The following is a 20,449-nucleotide window of genomic DNA, read 5'->3' as shown; positions in this document are numbered from 1 at the left end:
CATTACCGCTACTTGCGAAGGGAGCAGTACAGATTGTAACAGACTTTTTAATGCCTCAGCTTGTTTGACAGGGGTCTTTTGCGTGGTGAGGAACCCTCTCCTCATCCATTGTGGTCCATCTACATGTACTGCTCCATACGCATATGCAGAGTCTGTGTAAATGTTTACCCTAGCTCCTTTCCCTAACTCTAGTGCCTTAGTTAGTGCTATTACCTCTGCCAGTTGGGCAGAGGCTGGCTGTGGGATAATGGCTGAATCCAAAGTCAGAATCTGCTGTCCCTCCTGTTTGACAACTGCGTATGAAGCTACATTTCCCTGGCTCCCTTTGTAACAGCAACCGTCACTGTATAATGTGAAGTCTGGGTCGAGTAAGGGTTCAGTTTGTAAGTCATTTCTTATCTTGAGATCTTTTTTGGAAACAAATTCACAGTCATGTGGTATATGTTCGTCTGAAGTCAGTCCTGTGGCCATGTTTGTTCTTCCTGTCTCATAACTAATGTGTGGTTTTGTTAAGGTGTCTGAGATTTTGATTTTTCTGACTGGGGAAAACGTAAATGCCTTAGAGCTTAGAAATGCTACTACTCCATGGGTGGTGTTGACTTTCAGGGGATGGCACATAACCACATGCGCTGTCTTCTCAATAGCTTTTGCTAGGGCTGCCAGGTGTCTTGCACATCCTGTTTGTCCTTGTTCAATGTTGTCCAACCGGGAGCTATGATACATCAGTACCTTCCGCTCTCCCTCCTTTTTCTGAAACAGGACTGCATTGACAATGCCAACTGTTTCAGAAACATCCAAGTAGAAGGGTTGAGTGTAGTCAGGGGAGCATAGGTGTGCAGCTTGTCCCAATGCTTGTTTAGTGCGAGTGAAAGCCTCTTCTCCCTCCAGAGTCCAGGTAAGGTGTGAAGAGAGATTCCTATTTCCGGCAACTGAGACCATGTCCCTCAGAGGCTGAGTGAGAGAGACATAGTCTGGTACGTGGTTTCTGCTGTATCCAGTTAATCCCAGAAATGCGAGCATTTGCTGGACTGTGGTGGGCTTTCCATGAGTCAGAATGGAGGTTCGTTGGGATGATGTTAGTGTGAGGCTGTCAGCGGAGATGAGTCTGCCCAGGAATGTTACTGTCCTCCTGGCCACCTGTGTTTTCTCTTTTTGACTTTGTATCCCGCTGCTGCCAACAATGAGAGCAGCTCCACAGTGCCTTGTAGACAAATTTCCGCTGAAGGGGCAGCTAACAGCAAGTCATCGACATATTGAATCAGTACCACCCCCTGTGGTAGCTGCAGGTGTTGCAGATCTTTTTTGAGTGCTTGATTGAAGAGTCCGGGACTGTCTTTATAACCTTGGGGCATGCGATTGTAGGTGTATTGCTCGCCTTTGTAGGTGGAAGCAAATATGTCCTGGACAGCAGGGGAGAGTGGCAGGCAGAAGTAGGCATTAGCAAGATCTATCACAGTGAAGTGAGTATGGGAAGGGTTCAGGTTTTGCAGAGCCACGTAGGGGTCAGGCACTGGGATATTTTCTGTGGTCGTTGCATTGTTTATTTCTCTCAGATCATGCACCATTCTCCACCCTTTGTTTTCGGCTTTTGGGACTGGCAGAATGGGGGTGTTCCATTGAGAGTTGGCAGGTCTCAGGACTCCGGCTGATAGGAGACCTGTTATGGTGTCTTCAATCCCTGTAAGCTGCTCAGTTTTGAGTTTATACTGTGGTCGCCAACATGGTGTTTGACCTGGCTTGAGGTGTATTGTTACTTCATGGGCTTGTACACATCCCACATCATAGGGTCCGGTAGTCCATAGTGAATCTGGAATGTTAGCGAGCCAATTGTCTGCATCTGGGTGGTTAGTGTGTTCTCTGCCATGATCCCTTTCTAGTTCCTGTTCCTCCAACAGCCCTTTATCAGTGCCTTAATGTAAGATTTTCCACATGGTCCCATCACTGGAGGCGAACAGGATCGGGGAAGATGTTGGCTGCCAATCCAAGGTTATGGCTCTCTTCAACATGGGTCCTAGAGACCGTGCCTCATGGCCTACAGCTACAGCTAGGGTTACATGTGGTTCAGACTCGTTTGGCAGGGCATACCATGATAGCTGTTCTGGGGTGAGTTTGCAGTGTGCTGCCACTCCTTGTGGTCCCACATAGATATCTGTGATTTCAATGTTCTCTGTTTGTTTTTCTTTGTCCTCTTCCCAGGCCTGCTGGTATTCCTCATCAGGTCTTCTGAGGTAGTTATAGGTACAGTGGAGAGGATCCAACGGCGGTCCATAGGGTCCAAGAGTGTTTATCCAAGGTTTCCACTTCATGTATGTCCACTGGATTTCTGGGGTGTCCAATCCGGTGGTAAGCAGTCTACTCCAATAGACTTTAGTTGTCTCCTCAGGTACTTCTGGTTCATTGCATACTCCCATCATGAGTATTCTTTGTCCATGCTGGTAGGTAGTTGGGGCATGTCCAGGGAGATGAAGGATGAGTCCATCTGGGGTGCAAAGTATGGTGGCACCTATCTTGACCAGCAGGTCTCTTCCCAGTAGGTTCATCGGGCATTTGGGGGAGTATAAGAATGAGTGTCGTAGGGTCTGACTTCCAACTGCAGTGACCAATGGTTTAGTATATCTTTGGTTTTGAGATCTTCCCGAGTATCCAACTGTTCATAGAGTTTTAGTGGAGAGAGGGGGTGCTTTACCTTTACGGCTTGTGAGGCATGATGCAGTGGCCCCTGTGTCTACCATAAGTGTAACCCTCTCTCCCTCTATCATGCAGGTGACCATTGGTTCCATGTGGGCTGGGATTGCCCCACCTGCAGTTGGGTCCTCTGGGCCTCCTCATTGCTGTGTGGGATCCCACTGGGTGGCCTCCCATGCAGTCAGTGGCATCTGCTGTACGTTTGGTGGATTGGGTAGATATCCTGGATATCCTCTTCCTTTTCCCTGCTGGGGATGCCCTCCTCTGCCTCTGTAATTGTTCTGGGTACCTTCATACTGTTGCTGGGGTGGTCCATACGGCTGCTGAGTTGGTGCCGACTGCTGATATGTTTGACCATACTGTTGTTGGAGTTGTTGGGGGCAATCCTTTGCCCAATGTCCTGGGTTTCCACATGTGTAGCATCCTGTGCTCTGAAGTGATCTCCCCCTTCCTCTTGATCTATTAAATCCTCCTCTTTTTGGCTGGAGTATTACAATCGGCTGCTGGAATGGTGGTTGAGATGGAGCAGACCCAGGCCAGACTGGCCAGCTTGGCAGTGGGGCAGGTGCTGGAGTGGCTACAGCATCCGGCTGTTGGATGGGGGTGGTTGATCCTACGACCATCTGCTTCCTTTCCTTCTTTATTTTGTTGACTTCATTGTCTTTTTCTGCTACTTGCATCTTCAGAAGTCTCTTTGTTAGAGTTTTCAGCTCCTCATCATTATCCCCTTGGGTCTTTTTGTGTTTGTTGTCGTGGTGTACCAAGTGAGCTCTCCATCTTTCATCTGACATTGTGTCCAATCCCACGATGTCTTCCAGTTTTGCTTGTACTTGTAGGGGGAGGGACTTGAGGACCGCATTCCTCCACAACATAACTGTGGCCTCAGTGGAGTCATAGCGTTCTCCAGTGCTTTCTTGCCACACGTCTTCACACCTGTTCAGGAAAGTGTGCATTTCTTCATCTACCTCTTTCTTCAAACTGGCTAGTGCTGTCAATGTTCTTGTTGTGGGGAAAGTGGCTCTGAGAGCAGTCCAATATGCAGTTCTGTGTCTGTTAAATGGTGTCTCGTCACCACTGCGGGTACTGCCTGCTTTCTCGTCCATCTCCTGCACCCTCAAACGTCCTTCAATTCTTCCCATCAGTGCTCTGATGTCTCCTAAACAGAGCTGGTCTCCTGCTGTGAATTTTTCCATTTCCATGATCCATTTCTGACCTCCTTTTGTCAGTGGGGGAAGCTTATTTACTAGCGCCTCCATGTCCCGGTGGCTCCAGGGCTGGTATATGGTTCCTCCTCTGGGGCTTGCCAGTAAGGGACCCTGAAATTGTGTGTCCATGTTTTTACTTCTTGTCTTTGACCTGGTTCGCTGTGCCACAGGTTCGGACACAGTCAGTGTGCCGCTCAGAATTTTGAGTTGTCGGATCTCCTTATCACTTTCTTCTTCTTTTTCATCATCATCATCTTCGAAGCCTAATCCTGGATCCACATCACTGCTGGCTATGCTGCTCCTGTCCTCTTCATTTTCCTCATTTTTTACACTTGATCTGGAGGAGGCTCCTTCTGTGTGGAGTGGAGTGGTCTTTAGGAGACAGAGTCCTTGAGGTGTCCTTCTCAACTGTCTTCTTGTTCTCCATCACACGTTGACTCTCGTTCAACATACGTTCGCTTTCATTCATCATTTGTTCTGCTGTTCGTGACAGACTCCTCACATTCTCCAACAGGTCTTTCAGCTGGTCATCTCTTTCTGCCTGGTTCAAATACAGGATTCCTCCCTTGACTTCTACCATGGGGGCCTGCACAGGGATGGATATGGAAGCCTGCTCAGGAGTGGGATAGAAGGGATTAGTGGAGGGGGCATAAGCAGGGGGAGCACAGGGGGCTGTGGGTGTAATACACGTCCGATAAGTTCTCGGTGGTAGGTCGGGGTAGAGCTGGTTTACAGTTGGCTGAAGGGCTTGTGTTGGGGGGTCGGCCAGAGGTAGTTTGTTGGCCAGTTCTGGTTTTTCTTCCTTTATTTTTGTCACTGGGGACTCCAAGCAGCGAGCCCCAGGTACCGCATGCCTCATGTGTAGCAGTAAGCATGTCACTCTTGCCATCCTCCTCTCTGCTTTATCTAAGGCTGTTTTTGTTAGCCCGTATTTTTTCTTCCCGCTTTTTTCCCATTCTGCTCTTCGCATGGCCAATTCTCCCTTCTCATAGTCCTGCACCCTATTTCTGTCAGCCCTCGAGGGGCCTGGTGCGGCATCTGGTGGTATCAGCCCTCTCGTTTGCCAATCACTCATCAGTTTTTCCATCATCTTGCGTGTTTTCTTCCTTTGCCCTGGATCTGTAGTGGTCTCTAGTTGTTGATATATTTTTTCTTTTAATATGCCGGTTGTGATGTTTTGATAAGTGGGGATGTCTTTTTCTTCTGCCATTATCTTATCCTACTCTCGTCCTGTCCCTGATGTTCTTATGTTGGTGTATGTACTGTATATGTGGCTTTAAGAGCCCTATGCCAAATACATCCAATAGCTTCTTTTTTATTTGCTTTGACTTTTATTACTATTATTGTTATTTTTGATTTTGGGCAAAAACACTTCCGTCTCCTTCTTAGTATAATGTTGAAGCCTCTATTTTCCCAATATGGTGCTACAGTGGTCTTTATGGTGTGTCCTTAGGTTTGTCCAGCTGAGGAAAAATATTTTCCTTTTTCTCAAATATTCTTTTATTTTTCTCTTGCCTCCACCATATAGAGCCAAAGCGTCTTTTCGATTTGGTGTCTATCTGGGAAAGGCTGAATGTTTTCCAGTTTACTGTAATTTTTGTTCCTGCCACCGGATGGAAGATTTCTTGGTGGGCAGCTTTTTTTCTATTTTTTTTTTCAATCAATTATCCACTTCTATTTTTCTTCCCCAATGGCACAAAATGAAGCTCAAGATTATGGCTATTTTTCGACTTATTCCCTGTCAAATAAGCTTCTACTCACTTTCATGGGTGAACTAAATGAACAATAAATGTCTCTTTCAGTCACTTTCTGTTAAGCATCTATCACTTTATATATCTCTATATATCTCCCCACAGTTCCCAATCATTACAGAATCCACCCGAATAACTAACTAGTGTTGCCAACTCTTTTCCAATGAAAGTAGCTAGTACCAGCTCCAAAAGTTGCTAAAAGTAACTGGATAACGTCATACTCTCATTTACATAGCAGTGGCATCATTTCTCAATAATTTGCATAAAGCTGAGTGGATATGTCAGCAAGGTATGGAAAGAAATATGAATCTTTTAGCCAAATAATCACAAACTTCACTAAATAATTTTATAAGTAATATTACTTAGGTACAGAGATGGGAAGTAACGAAGTACAAATACTTCGTTACTGTACTTAAGTAGATTTTTCGGATATTTCTACTTTACTTTAGTATTTTTTTTTGTGGCGACTTTTTACTTTTACTCCTTACATTTTAACACGAATATCGGTACTTTCTACTCCTTACATTTTAAAAATTGGCTCGTTACTTTAGTTTTGTACAAGAGGTCGTAATGTCGGAGAATACGCGGACAGCGCGCTTCCACACCATGTTGGGCAGCGCTCACACACAGAAAAAGTGAGAAAAAGAGAAAGAGACTGCTGTCCGGAGGATAATCAGTTGAGATGGTGTGTGCGTCCTTGAGAACTGTAAGTCGTATAACTTCTGTTGTCAGTTCATGTAAGCCTGTTGTTGTATTGGTCTATAGTTCCTGCACAGTTAAAGTAGGTTAGCTATGATTTAGTTGTTTGTGTTCTTCACCTGTTAGCTAGGTTTCACGTTGCTTGTAAAGCATCAAAAGGAGAAGTTGTCTCTGTCCGTGTTTTACAGACACACCTGGGGTCGAAGTTTGAAACTTAAATACGGTCCTAATCTAGTCCTCACTAACAAGTTTCAAATAATTTTGCTGGAGTTACCGTTATTATTTTTCACGTGATCAATACCGAATTCAATCTAATTGGATGGGAATATACTGTAGGCTACGTTGCATGTAACGCACTACCAAAGACGAATTCGACAGATTCGGCGCGATTCTGCATTAATTTGCGGCAAATAATTGCAGCTTGATGGTGGTAACGTTAGCACTAGTAGTGTGGACGGCGACATGATTGAAAAAATGAAGAAAACAGAGATCCCAGAGATTAGGCAGACAAGCAGCAAGACATTCCCAATCATCCCTGGCCTTATCTGAGAGAGATGTTTGAGATAGGCTAGGAGGCATCAAGTATGACTCCTGGCCAATGTGCTGTAACTCTAAAAGTATGGGGAACTTCTTAATTAATCTATGTTTAGTAATTCATATTGTATCCTTTATTTTCTTTCTATATTTGAGCACACACACATACATGTAGATTCCTTTAAATGTTAAGGGGACGATTAAAAAAGAGAAACTGGATCTGTGAATTCTCACAGAATCACAATTGAATTCATATCTTGCTACTCAGTCAGAATCTTATTAAGCTGGAGTCCCAGTCTCTGTCACAATAATCATATATGTGATGTTTGGCAGACATCCATTTAAAATGTAGACAATGGCATATAAAGAGCCTGGTTTTTATGTCCACTGAAGTTTCTCATCTTACTCTAGTAACGTGTGTGGTCCAGGTAGCTTTGCATAAAAAGTGGTTGTCATTCGCAAGGCTACTTTTACTTTTATACTTTAAGTACATTTCAAAGCCTGTACTTTGTTACTTTTACTTAAGTAAAGAAGTTAAATCAGTACTTCTACTTTTACCAGAGTATTTTTTAACACAAGTATCTGTACTTCTACTTAAGTACGGGAAGTGAGTACTTTTGCCATCTCTGCTTAGGTATTTGCCTATATCTGAAGTAAAAGGAAAAGCTACAAAGGGAGGGGGAAAAATCAACAATGAATTATCTAATAAAAAATAAAAAACTGGCTCACCCAGGGCCAGGCCAGCTCAGCCTTGTCACTCTCCCGTTGCGTCCGACTGTCCCTCTACCGCGCTCCTCCACACACAGCCTCTCCTTCCATCTGCTGATGTAGGCTACTTGAGAGAGAACGGAGAGGGGAGGGGCTGTTCCGCTGCTCCTCAGACTTGCTCAGAACAGAAGAGAGCGGGGGCCGGGGAGATACCTTCACTAAGAGGGTCTGAAAAGTCGCTAAATCTAGTAAAAAACGCTAATTTGGTCTTTTTCTGTAGTTCTTCAATTTTTATACATTCTGTGTTTTAGTAAGCCTGCCCCTAAAGCTATACTGCCGCTGTGGATGATACTGCAGCAGACGTTAATGTTATGAAAACTACAAAAAAAGTTACAAAAAACCCACAGGGCTGTCGCTCCGGGACCTGTGAGTCTAATGCTGGGGAAAAATCTCAGTAGGCCTATAGCCTGTTCACCACACACAAAAAATGTAAAATAAAAAACTTCGACCCTGGCTGTCCCTCTCCACCTATAGAGAGGTGATTCTATTAATAAACTCACAGACCCTGCTCTGCTGTGCTTCACTCACACACACAGCGTCTCTAGACGCCTCTCTCCGCTCCTCTGACTCTCTGTCACACACACACACACACACATACACACTACGGTACCCGCACACACACCCAGCCGGCCTCACGTATCCACTCAGAAAAACAATAAAACTCTGCTGTCGTCTTACACACGGCAATATAAAAAAAAAAACTGATAAATTTACACAAAAACTTACCTGCCCTTCTCCTCTATGATCCAATACACAATACTTTTTCCTAAATCTAACCGTTCCTATAACGTGCCAGTCCTACTGGTCTTACTAAACTAAATCTACCCGTTCACTGAACGTGCCAGTCCTACTGGTCTTACTACACTACATCTAACCGTTCCCAGAACGGGCCAGTCCTACTGGTCTTATCTCTTTTTTTTGTTGAAATTTTAGAACGCCAGTATGGGACTATGCATAAGTCGTCACAACATGCACGTAATCCATCCGCAATCCTAACCGCTTCTTTTAGAACGGGCCGGTCCCTGACCGGTCTTAATTTCTTTTATTATTTTTAATTCCAGTTCCAAACTGGGCCTCCCTTCGAGGACTTCTAATCTACCCGAGCCCGGCTCGGACCTCCCAGAGGATTTATCCGGATTTTCTTCTCACTTATTTAGTATAAGACAACACAAAAGGGGATATTTTTTACCTTATTGCTTTTAACGTATAACTTTAAATGTTATCCTTATCGTTAATTCTCATCAATTAGAATTTTTTTTTTTTGCGCGTACACTTTTCAGAGGAGATGTTGCTCCAGCACTTTGCACCTAAAAAATCCTACAACTATGCAGATTTTCGGTTAAACAGGTCTCTGCTCACCTTTGTTTCTCTTGGGCCCTTTTGTGCAAGTACTGGAGCCCAGCGCCGTCTGTTCACGTGTCGCAATCCTTTCTCTCAATCGCGTCCGGGGTCACCAAATCTGTTGGGTGTTCTTTTCTTGAGAAAAAGGTAAAAAGTCGCTCCAACTTCAGATAAAAAGTCTACAACTTCTCTCCTTCTGTACAAGATTTATTTCCAAGCAATAAGGCAGAAAAAGGGTACAAGGATGCTTCGTTCTGAAAACTCTGCAAAATGTGCCCCGAATCCTTTGTCTAGACAGTTTAAATACTATTCTACTCCGGCGCGTTCTTCTCTTATTGGTCCCAGCAGGTGTCAGGTCTTTTTTGTGTATCCAATGGCTTTTCCAGACGTCTCCTGAGGGGAGGGATTCTCCTTGAAACATGATATGCCTAGTTTTTAAATGTTGTATTTAAATGTGTCAAAACTGGTTAAAACTTCAAACTTAAAGCAAAGATATGATGTATGTTCCTTTAATTTTGGACTGGCATGTTTATCATCTGTCAAGGAGCCTCCCTGATCTTTTCACCTGTTCCAGTCGCACATCTTCTCTCTGGACAAAGAGCTGGCAATGTGCCAGCCTGTAGCACAGCGGGAGACTGCTGACTTGACACAAAACGTAGCTGAGTTCAATAGTTCAGATGACATCATCTTCTAGAACTTTTCACTATGGAAAGTTACTGGGGAAGGCTGTCCCAAAAATGAAATCTTCCCATCAGACACCCTAGCAACAGGCTCTGAAAATTCTCATTGGAGGATTTCTTTCTATGCTCTGTGTTAACCCTTTTTCTGCACTATGAGTCAAATTGAAACATTCCATTACATAGAAAGAAAGTTATTGAAACTGACTGATCATATAATCATTAGTGATTGCATTTACTTGGGCCTTGGTGTGGCTTGTTTTGTTGAACTTAGGCACATGTTATTAACTGTTGTTAATTCTTCACAGCAGCTAACTGACTGCAGCTGGAACATCTGGTGGAGCATCACAGCTGTCTAAAAACAAGGACACATGTTAATGACTGCTACACTTGATTATATCAATAATTCATAATCAATTAGCCTCATGTGATGACAACAACCAAAGTTTCTAAATGTGTGACTTGTTTCCATTGCTGCAGAATGACTCCTCAACAATAAATGCCATCCCAATACTGACCTTACTTCCTTCACCTTTTAATGGTTCTGCTATTACCTTCTGCTTTGGTAGCACTAGGGTTCTAACCTTTCTGCCTAATGGCTGTCTCATCTTATTGCTTTTCCCGTCTTTTATTCCTGTTGGCCAGTCAGACTCTTAAAGTTTGGATTTTAGTTCTCTTACAAGCCAGTAACTGACCCTCTGCAGATATGATAGTTTTGTCATTGTGGAACAAACAATCCTTCATGTACATAGACTCTTTGTCCCAAAAACTCTAAGGATTATTATTATTATAAAATCTAATTTCATTTTACTTTACTTTACTTTACTTAGTAGTTTGAATTGAGGATTAAAAAGTATAAAATTTATGGAGCTCCCAGTCACCTCTTGGCCTCTAAACTCATCTTCAAACTGCCGCTGATCCAACAGAGCTCTGTAGCAGCTCAACAACTGCTGCTGGCAGCCGGCGTCCCGGAGCTCTGTAGCAGCTCACAGTTTATCGACCTCGCACTAAAGACTGTTCACGTTACAGCGCTTTACAAACGCCTTTGCGCCGTCTGAGTGGCAGCAGGTCCGAGTAGCTCTGTAGTATGTCCTGCTTTTGCAACAATAGAAGAGGTGAGGGCGGAGTTAAGGAGACTGCCTACAGGGAAAGCGGCAGGTCTGGACGGTGTGTCTCCAAAACTACTGAAGGACTGTGCAACTCAATTAGCAGAGCCTCTCCATAAGCTCTTCAACCTGAGTCTACAGACAGAGAAAGTCCCGGTGTTGTGGAAAACATCCTGTCTTGTACCAGTGCCCAAAACAGGACGGCCGGTACAGATGAATGACTACAGGCCAGTGGCGTTAACATCCCACATTATGAAGACTCTGGAGCGGCTGCTTCTCTGCCACCTAAAACCGCAGGTTGCACAATAATTAGATCCCCTTCAGTTTGTCTACCAGGAACATGTAGGAGTGGAGGATGTGGTCCTCTTCATGTTGCACCACGCCTATGCCTATCTGGATGTGCCTGGTTCTTATGTAAGGCTCATGTTTTTTGACTTTTCTAGTGCATTTAACACCATTCGGCCCCTTATACTGAGAGACAAGCTTGTAAGTATAGGGGTGGCCCCCTCCTTGACCAACTGGATAACGGACTACTTAACATCAAGGCTGCAGTTTGCCAAGTTGGGGAAGTGTGTTTCTGGGTCGCTGGAATGCAGTACGGGGGCTCCACAGGGGACGGTTCTGTTCACTTTGTACACATCGGACTTTAAGTACAATTCTGAGTTCTGCCACGTCCAGAAGTATTCAGATGATAAGGCTGTTGTGGCATGTGTGCGAGGTGGACGGGAGGAGGAGTACAGGGACTTTGTGGAAGACTTCTGTGACTGGAGCGATAAGAACGGTCTCCTCCTGAACACCACCAAGACTAAAGAGGTGGTGGTGGATTTTAGGAAGTCAAAGCCAGCCTGTCAGCCGGTCTGCATAAAGGGGGAGGCCATTGAGGTTGTGCAGACCTACAAGTACTTGGGTGTACTCTTGGACAGTAAGCTTGACTGGTCTGCTAATACAGATGCTCTGTAGAAAAAGGGACAGAGCCGTCTCTTCTTTCTCAGGAGGCTCAGATCTTTTGACATTAGTAGCGATCTGCTGCTCATGTTTTATCAGACTGTGATGGCGAGTCTCCTGTTTTATGGTGCGGTTTGTTGGGGTGGCAACATGACAGACAAGAACAGCAGACGACTCGATAAGCTGGTCAAAAAGGCCAGCTCAGTGCTGGGCAGAAGACTGGACTCACTGAGAACTGTGGTAGAGGGGCGTGCATGCAGCAAACTGTACGCCATAACGGCTAATGACAACCACCCCCTCTACAACGTCCTGGCTGGACAGAGGAGCAGTTAGAGTGAGCGACTGCTCTCGCTGCTCTGTAGGACACAGAGGTTCAGGAGATCCTTTATCCCCACAGGCATCAGGCTATTTAACACCAACAAATGACACCCCACCGGCGGAGGATTGTGGGAGTCACAGGCGAGACGGAGAGCTTTCTCTTTGGGATTGTTGTTGTTTTTTTCAGTTTTTTTTGAGCCAGCACAAAGCTGTGAAAACGTTAATCTACTGTCAGCTGTTGTCAGAGGATGCAGGGGAGGGAAACAAGAAATAAAAACACAAACTCTCAACACCAAACTGCCAATACGCTCACTGACAGTCAGTAAGTCGTTTCCTGTATATCGGTAGTTTAATTTAAAAGAAATATAGACACTTTATGATCCATTTCTGTGTGAAAGGGCCACACACACCTCTGGTAAAAACCTAAATAGAAGCCTGTCCTGTTTCTACCTTGTAGATTGGATCTGTGCGGAGCATATGCTCCACTACGCTGCTCTCTGCCCGCTGTCTCCAGTCTGATGAAGAGTGAGGGAGTGGTACATGTAAAGGTAAATGTCAGACAAAAACAAACAGTGTAAAAAAAGTATTAAGGTAGTAAATATTAACAGCTAAATGTACTTAAAGTATCAAAGTAATATGCAGAGGTGGGTAGAGTAGCCAAAAATTGTACTCAAGTAAAAGTACTGTTACTTCAGAATAATATGACTCAAGTAAAAGTAAAAAGTAGTCATCCAAATAATTACTTGAGTAAGAGTAAAAAAGTACTCAAGTACTGAGTAACTGTTGAGTAACGTCTGATTTATTTTTTAACATTCAATCAGACGGTCAAAAATACTAAATAATCATCTTTAGGCAAATTATAGTTCATCCAATCAATAAAATAAATAAAAATTAATTAATTACAAAATAGCTTAAATTAAAATAATCCAGGTAAATTCAAGTACTTAAAAAATAAAATCCATAAAATAATAATACATAAAAATAAATAAGCATAAGTAACACAAATTTCCAAACCTACTTATTTTACCAGGCTCTGCAGGCAGAACTAGAACAAGGTAATGGAGCTGCTGTTTGGCTCTTTTACTAAGGTAACCATGCTTTTATTATGAGGCCAGAGGCCTGGACTACGAAGCAAGATTTGGGGTTAACGAGGTAACTTCAGGTTCAACCCAGGGTTTTCTTTATCACCAAGGTGGATCACTTAATACCGGTTTCAATCGCCGTGGTAACTCATGCTGGACGCCTAACCTGGCCGGGAGCAGGTTATGTTGGAGATCAGAGATCAACCGGTGTAAAAGCACCGCACCACCTACTGACCAATCAATAGGCCTACTCGATTGATAACGGCATCACCGTTCTTATAGAAGATCAGGCGGAGCTCGGTGGAGAGAGAGAGAGACGGGAGAAGAGTGCACTCATAAAAGTAAAAACATTTAGAGACCAACAACACCGTAAACATTGCCTGATGGGTATATTTATGAAATATATAGATTTGAATGGGAGGGAATTACATATCGGCTATTTCTCTGCTGCTTGAGCCAATGCGCACAGCGGTTTTTTGTTTTTTATATTTTTTATTTGCTCTCACGATCGCTTCCACTGGCAGGATTGCAACTGAAATAATAGGCTAATTACGGCAGTTTATGGAAAGGACAAGTGTAATTATGGTCAGATCTTGGTCCTGACTGATGGGGAAGTGATATTGATAAGTGTTGATTTACACATCAGCGTCGCCTATTTTTTGTTGCCAGCTGACGAGACTACACAACTACTTCATTGGTGAACAGTCACGTACGTGGTAGAAAAAGGAGGGTCAAAACTGGTCATACAGCTTTGATCAACTTGGCCGTGGTACATTTGATCCAAAACCCAGTTGTACTTTGACAGTGAGTTGTTTGTACTTTAACTGCAGTACAGAATTACCATAATATAATTCTGTACTGCAGTAAAAGTACCAACAAATGATGTTGTTAGTACAAGTTAAAGTTCTGCCTTGAAATTGTTACTTTGGTAAAAGCAGAAAAGTATTATCAGCTAAATGTACTTAAAATATCAAAGTAAAATGACTGAGTGCAGAAAAATGTCCTGTGTGTGTGTGTGTGTGTGTGTGTGTGTGTGTGTGTGTGTGTGTGTGTGTGTGTGTGTGTGTGTGTGTGTGTGTGTGTGTGTGTGTGTGAACACGCAGGGGTGTGCGTGAGAGAGTGAGAATGAGGAAGATGTTGATGTAACTATGATGGTGGCTCAACCCAGTCTCACGTCAGTTCGTGGTGGCATTACGAAATAAAATCTATTAGAACGTGATACCCTCACGTTATTGTGAAGATTTACGTGTTGGGGTCACGTTTTTTATACTAATGTATTTCAATGAGAAGCATCTTACGTAATCACAGCACGAAACTTTCTGCCAGTCGGGCTGCAGCAGAGAAGCTGGATACAGCTTTGATATTATTGGTATTTTTAGCCCAATAACCGCTGTTTTAATCAACATTTATTCACTGGATCTTATCACGGTTTATATGTATTTCTTTTAATGTTATTTCGGCCAGGGAAGCTGGATTGCTTTGTTGTTTAATACATCTTTCAACATGTTGAAAGATGTATTTAGCTGTTATCATGGTATGCATTTCTTTATTTTAATAATATTATTTCAGTCTTATTACCGGTGAAATATTACAGTAAATAAAACAGAACAGTAGGTTACGATATGAGCCGAGCTGGGCGCATTCAAAGCCGATGTCCCACGATGCAATGCGGGCATTCATTCACAGAATCAGACAGCGATCAGCGGGTCTTTAACGCCTGTATCGCTTCAATGTACGTAAGGGATCACGTAGAGCGTTGTTATAGCGACTACAACAACGGCGGGGTGATCAGGACCCCGACGCCAATCTTCTTCCAGCAGATTTATTGATAGCTCTCCTCCAGAGGGAACAGAACTGCGTCCATGGCAACGCTCTGCTATGCATGGCAACGGTGTGTTATACTTAGCAACGGTCTGTTATCAAGAAAATAACAGACCGCATTGTACATTAGAATAAAGCAAGTCATGTAATAAATATAATATATATAATCAGTAGTTTTGTCACCAGCAACAACACGTTGCTCAGTTTTGTTCCAGTAAGTTATGCATCTTAATAACGTTTAAAAAAAACTAAATTAGCTGAAGACTCCGGAAGTGACGTCGTAATTACCGCTAGTATTTGAAGAGTTAAACAATAAAGATAGCATCAATAATAAAATACAGTTTCATGTATTTTTCTTTACAGAGCATTTTAATATGTCAGCAATATCTAAAAACATCTCATTTAAAGCTTACTATTCAGGGGAGCACAGATAATATGGTCTGATTAATCTTTATTCTCAATGCCAAGTAGCTCTTATTCTCTGGCAGAAGAAATGGGTACCCAAATGTAAACTAAATAATTCTAAACTATAGCCCTAATTTGGACCTACCTCAATTAAAACTTTAAATAATGTTGCTTGAGGTTTCAAGGAATAGCTTCATGATATGATGCATATAGGGTTGTGTGTTGCTCACTGTTTGTGAAAGATGAGCAATAGATTGTGGCTGTGTGACGTCCTTCAATCTGACTCCATACCACTTTGTTTATGTTTTTTATCGTAAGTATGTCATCTGTATGATTAAACAATATGTCAAGTGTTATTTGTGAAGCATTTGAACTCAAGGCAGATATCCCTCTGGGGATAATAAAGTATAGCTTGCAAAATGGTCTCTATGATATGTGAAAATGAAAGCCTTGTTGTAGGACTATAGCAAACACATCGTTGGAAAGGTCTCAACCTGGAGAGTAACATATGTCAGTCTGAAGAGGATACATTATTCCTGCTTTGAAATATTGACCTCTGAAACTTGAACCCAGTCCATGTTTGAAGGCTGGTCATTTAGCAATGGAAAGTGGAACACACATAAGACTGTTCTAGAAAGCTCTGGACCTCAGCTATCATGTAGATATGGTCACCAAAGTTTACCTACTGTAAGCACTGTCAAATATGGTAATAAGCTATTTTCACCTATTTAACGATTCTATTTTTAAAATCTGATGACACCAGTATGTTCCCCATCCCCCCAAAAAAACCAGGGTGTATCTCAAACTTCTACTTATGAGAAATATACCAGTATATTTAAAAACTACAACTCCCACTATAGATGCGGCCCAGAATCTGTTACAAAGCTTGAGCAGTTCTGACTCAGAAGAAAAGCACCGGGCGATCGCTTTGTGAAAGGCGCGGTACACGTAGATGGCCGGTAGCTGTCTACGTGTTCATATAACTTTATACATCCATCGAACTGGCTGGAATCATTGCACACATCCTCTCCAAGGAGTGCACCAGCTGTAAAATGTCCCGGAGGAAGTTCATGCAGCAACTGGCAGAGGAGCTGAGAGCGGAGTTTATGGAGGAAGGAAAGGGCAGCGGCTCACGGTCCGAGCTGCGCACCGCAGCAGACACCAAATCAGAGACGGTGCCAGGTTAGGTTATAAATGTTCAAATAACATACTTTTAATTGTTATTTGGCTGTGAATTATGTTGAATGAATTTCCCCCAATATGTTTCGGGACATGAACGTATGAAATAATCACGGTTTAGCCTACTAGGCCATGATATGATATCGAGGGCGTTGTATTGAATCAACAGCCACGTGCAATATAGCTAGCAGGTGAAGGTGAAACTAAAAATGTGCTAGAACTATAGACTAACACAGGCTTAAATGAACTGACAACATAAGTTAGACGACTTACAGTTCTCAAGGATCGATGCACACATGCTCTCTCAACCAGAGGACAGCCTGTCTCCTTTTTGTTTCTCCCTTTTCTCCGAGTGGCACGCTGCCCACTCGCGGTTTGAAGCGCGTGTCCGCACTATTCTCCGACTCTCCAACAATCACTGCTGATAGACGGCTTTTTGTACATTTCTGATACCGTGGCGGCAGTGGCGTATCCAGGACATTGTTACTCGGGTGGCAAGATGGGACACAAAGCTAGTGTGGGGTGGCCAAGGCATAGCAAAGTTTAATGCGTATACGTACGCAGCCGACAGCGGTTTGAATCCTGGTCCTTTGCTGCATGTCAAATCCCCTCTCTCTCCCATGATTTCCTGTCTCGTAACTGTCAAATATAAGGTGTCTATGCTGTTAAAAGTCATTTTTTTATTCCATTTCCACCTATCGCAGTCCTCAAGTATCTCTGGTTATTTTAACATGTCTATTTTGAATCAGTAATTATGTTCAGGATAGGGTAAACATTTTCTCAGAGCTATTTCTTTGTAGTGGATTAAAGTCCTCATCTCTTCACAAGTTAGATTAAAGTAGCAAAATCCAACTGCTCTTAACTCATCCTATAGAATAACATTTATCAGTCATCAGCTCATCATCTGTGTCACCTATATACAAACCAAAATGCTTAAAGAAAGGACCTTATTAAAAAGTGTATCTGTAAGCGAAAGATAAACTAAGCTTGTAAGGAATAAAACTCTTCAATATTTGTTGTTCTTTACATGCTTAGTTTATGTTATTATTTTTAGCTTAAATATAATTTGTTGGAGATACTGGAATTAGAATGTTTTGGTTTTGTTCTTTGCCAGGTGTGTTTTAATTTAACCACAAGATGGCACTTAAATTAGTAAAGCAAACATAGGTAACAATACAGGTAACACAGATGATGGCCTGATGACTGAATAATGTCATTCTATAGGATGCCTTGTGATGTATGAAAATGTGCAAAAAGTGGTTTTCAACCCAGACAGTATTCATGTCCAAGGCCCTGATGAAGGTATAGATTGAAATGTTGGCTTTGATTCAGCATACATTAGGAAGTTTATTTAAATCAAACAGTTAAGACTTAGAATCATGAATGGTTAAGGTGCTGGGGTGTTTGGCAAAGAGAAGTGTCAACATGCAAAACAGTAGGCAGAGTTTGGGCTTTGAGAGTACTCGAGCCATGGGTGTTGTTTAGACCATATAAATACCATATGCCTTGCATGGTTCACGGAAATACTTTAAGTTGAGGCTGTGTAGGACCTGCTGCTCTGGACTGTGAAACGTCTGTAAATTATAAATAATCATGATCAGTCCTTATTTCATTTTTTATGAAGTTTCATTCAAAATGATTAGTTACAAAGTGAATTTGTGGTCAGTATAACAACTTCCATGTTATTTAAATGGAAGGCACTCATAATGTCATGTAAACTGAAAGATAAAATGTCACAACATACCGTGAGGTTGTAGTGGAAGTTTCCTATAAGTTTAGTAAAGTGAAACAAATAAGACAGTCTGAGACTAAAACCAAGTTGGGTTTTTGTATTTTATTAAAAAAGATATATTTGCAAATAGGAGCAACATGATTTCACAACAGGCCACAGCCCAGTGTGGAGTCAGTTTCTCAAATGAGTGAACAGAACACTAGGCTTTTATGCATCTTCAGAGTGACAGCACACACGCACTTGGATTAGTATGACGCTACAATTTTGACAGGCAATCTGATACACGTGAAGACAATCAGAGAAATACAAGAGACATCTTGGAGCCATCTCACCTCCTCCTCCCTGTACGACTTTCACCCCCAGTTACAGCTAAACTGGCATGAGAAAACTAGAGATGACCTTGTATCTGTTCAGACAAACAGTGCTTACATTATGTTCCACACTGGATGTCTCACAAATTTAGAATCAAAATCTACATGTGGGAATGAGATAGACTCTTTCAGCATTTGTGAGGGAATTAAAGTACAAATGAAACATAAAAATATAAGGAATTATGCTTAAATGTAATTTTCCCATTACACTTCTGCTTTGTTAGCACTAGGGTTCAAACCTTTCTGCCTAATGGCTGTCTCATCTTTTCCCGTCTTTTATTCCTGTTGGCCAGTCAGACTCTTAAAGTTTGGATTTTAGTTCTCTTACAAGCCAGTAACTGACCCTCTGCAGATATGATAGTTTTGTCATTGTGGAACAAACAATCCTTCATGTTCATAGACTCTTTGTCCCAAAACTCTAAGGATTAATATTATTATAAAATCTAATTTCATTTTACTTTGTAGTTTGAATTGAGGATTTAAAAGTATAAATTGTGTGAGCAGGGTGTGATTTATGAAAATAACGGATGGGGGGGTGTTAAGTTAACTGACTTGAACTTGATGTGAAAGTATAAGCCGAGTGTCTGTTTTATATCGTTATTTATTCCATACATGAGTCCGGCTCTGTTCATCGTCTCCATCATTACACACAAGTGAACTGGCATACGTGTCATAAATTGTAACACTGTCTTCCTCCCAAAATATATATCTGTGTGTTAAATATAATTTTTGGATAACGCTCTTATCAATACATTACGGTAATAGTGTTGGTTAATATATTTGAGGTATAACAGTTTCTCATACTGCATGTATGCCATGAATATATGGGTAAAAACGACTTTCTTCAGAGTTCTCCTCATAGAATTTAATGTGAAATGTAACATATTCACAACACTCTGTGTATCATCTGTTCATTCTGTTGTTAGAGAGAGAGAGACAGAGAGAGAGAGAAGAGAGAGAGAGAAGTGTCAACCTTTCATTTAATAATCTTCTTCTGACATGTTATCTTCCCTGTTTGTATCTTCTGTGACTGAATGTGGTTTTAAATCTGTTGAGGTGTGTTCAGACTGAAAGCAAAGACACTGATGATGTCATACAAAGTCAGAAAATAGAAAGCAAAATGTTTCCAGAGGACACTAAAGAATGATGGAGCAGCAGGAAACAGACCAGGTCAGATAGTAAACAGCTGATTTATTCATCTGACTTGTAGAATAACCTCAATGACTGAATTGTTTTAAATGTCTGGGAATGTGGAACAACTAAATGCAAAATGAATGAAATAAAACAAGGCCACATGCTTATTATTTGTGACTTGATTTGATGGATTTATTCTTCCTGTTGTGTCTGTGTTTAAACTCCTAATTAAAAGGTAAAGTTTCCATCCACTAAAAGTTATGTTGTTGCCGCTGACAGACTCAGATTATTATTCTAAGTGTCTGACAACATTATGGAAAGGATCCCTACAGAGATAGAGCTTTTAGTTAAAGAGTAAGATCCTTTAAGTTTAACATGAAACAGCCCCGAAATCACCATCACCAAACTCCACCAGAATCCATGTCGATAATCAGGACTTTTAGCGTGTATAGAGCCAGCATATTTCCACATGTAAATGGGTGAATTAAGGGTTTATTTCAACCAAACCAGAGTGGGGATTGTTGTTGGAACAGTTGATATATATGTTTTTTTCAACTATTAATGAAGTGTGTTTAATAATCATGAAATTGCTATTTTATTTAAATGGAGTCATGTGGAAACATACATTTAAATGCTTACATTATATTTAGTTATTTATCTTTATACTTACAAATTGTTTTTATTATTTCAGTGCTG

Source organism: Perca fluviatilis, chromosome 2 (assembly GCF_010015445.1).
Source record: "Perca fluviatilis chromosome 2, GENO_Pfluv_1.0, whole genome shotgun sequence".
Taxonomy (NCBI): Eukaryota; Metazoa; Chordata; class Actinopteri; order Perciformes; family Percidae; genus Perca; species Perca fluviatilis.
This window is presented reverse-complemented; position numbering follows the sequence as displayed.